General features: G+C 43.8%; 1 protein-coding gene across 1 annotated transcript in view; it reads left to right on the forward strand.

Annotated features, from left to right (window-relative positions):
- The window catches only part of LOC119427749 (immunoglobulin superfamily DCC subclass member 3), a 100,469-nt gene that overhangs the window by 82,093 nt on the left and 16,154 nt on the right, over positions 1–2,222 (forward strand). The window lies entirely within an intron of this gene.

The raw sequence follows: 2,222 nt of genomic DNA on the forward strand, positions 1-2,222 counted from the left end.
ACAGATTAGAAACAGGTGTGGCTGATAACACAGATTAGAAACAGGTGAGGCTGATAACACAGATTAGAAACAGGTGTGGCTGATAACACAGATTAGAAACAGGTGTGGCTGATAACACAGATTAGAAACAGGTGTGACTGATAACACAGATTAGAAACAGGTGAGAGTGATAACACAGATTAGAAACAGGTGTGACTGATAACACAGATTAGAAACAGGTGTGGCTGATTAGACTGAGGAGTGAGTGAGAACTGACAGAAAACACAGAGTCAAGTAGAACAGGAGCAGAAAAGGAAAAGAGACAAACACAAAGAAGACAGACAGGGACACATCATGTCACAGAGAAGTCCGGTTGCTGTCATGTAGGGCTGGATGATATGGCCAAAACTTTTATCACAATATATTTCTTAATTTCGCTCGATGACGATATTATTTCAATATTGATTTAAACAATATAAAAACGTTAGAAAAACTTTACAAAATAAATTAAATTAATGTTCACCTTTTATTTGTGTTAAGCCTTCAAAGCAATTTGACGTCACCATCAAATAAACATAAAACTCTCAACTTTGTCCATATTAATAGTTTTAGCTTTAAACAACAACATAACCTGTTTGCTGCACGGGTTTCTCTTTGGACACAGCTGGGGGTGTTTCAGGGACACGTTGACTCAAACTTTTATTGTGCTTCATCTTGTGACTCATCAAAATTTTATCGAGTGGAACAAGTTCGATGTTCCCAGCGCTTGTTGGAACGACTCTGTCATATTTTGTAGCACAAACCTGCAGTTTATCGGATCTTAGAAAGCCGAACCACATCCATCCATCCATTATCTTTACCCGCTTCTTCCATTTTGGGTCACGGGGGTCGCCGGTGCCCATGTCCAGCAATCACTGTGCGAGGGGCGGGGGACACCCTGGACAGGTCTCCAGTCCATCACAGGGACACATAGAGACAAACGAGACAAACAACCATTCACTCTCTCTCACCTCGGGACAATTTAGAGTTACCAATCAGCCTAACATGCATGTTTTTGGGCTGTGGGAGGAAACTAAAGAAAACCCATGCATGCACGGAGAGAACATACAAACTCCACCCAGAAAGGCCTCCGGACTGGAATTTGAACCAGGGACCTGCTCGCTGAGAGGCAGCAGCTCTACCAGTTGCACCACTGTGCTGCCGCCGAACCACTTCCACACCACCAAATTAGTGTTTCCTCTTATCAGTGATGTCGTCTGTTTTCTCTTTGCTTGTGAAAGCTTGTTCCGTCACATTCTGACGGTCATGGGAACTCATTTTGAAATGAAAATATACTGCGCGTTGTAGATTAGCCTAGCCTAGCCTGTTACTGCTAACTCCTTCTGGACTCGAGCTCTGCGTAACATCTACGTCACCACACACTGACGTAGTTGTGTCGCAGCTTTTTCTGTTCAGGTTGAAACTGAAGCAGCTCCTTCAACCCGAACAGAAAAAGAAATGCGTCAGTGAAACGCTGTAATCGAAATATTGAAAATGTGCTTAAAACTCATGTCACTGGTATTGACTAAATGTATATCGTGATATATATAGATATCGAATTATTGTCCAGCCCTACCCTCATGTATCCAAGTTTCATGTGTCATTTTGTGGAGCACAGTGTGTTGGTAAAGCAGCAGAAAGGTTTGTTGCATGAACCTGTGTTCGTCTGTAGTGTTGGCACGTCTCATTAACAGCTGGACAGAATTCAGCAACATTCTCAGAAAGTGATCAATACATCTCAATCTCATGAACATTTAAAGTGAATTTAATTCAAGATGGCCCCCACAGCCAATCATCCTTAGCCACCTTGAAAATGGCTTTAAGCTCGTTAGATTTTACAGCAATTGAGCTCAAAACGTGTGCTAGTAGCTGAGAGTCATCTTCAACACATACTCTGAGCACTCGACATTTTACAATATCACGTGATGATCCCAGTTCAGGTGGTTCATCTGGTAAGGGTGCTCCCTGGGCCCATGTCCTGCTGGGTGGAGACCCCAGGGAAGACCCAGGACACGCTGGAGAGACCATGTCTCTTGGTTGGTTTGGGAACACCAGAACTTAGCCTCCCAGAAGAGCTGGAAGAAGAGGCTGTGGAGAGAGATGTCTGGACCTCCCTGCTCAAGATGCTGCCCCCAAGACCTGAACAGAACAAGAGGAGGATGGATGGATGGATGGATGGATGGATGGATGGATGGATGGATGGA

Source organism: Nematolebias whitei, chromosome 2 (genome assembly GCF_014905685.2).
Source record: "Nematolebias whitei isolate Nwh7 chromosome 2, NemWhi1, whole genome shotgun sequence".
NCBI classification, from domain to species: Eukaryota; Metazoa; Chordata; class Actinopteri; order Cyprinodontiformes; family Rivulidae; genus Nematolebias; species Nematolebias whitei.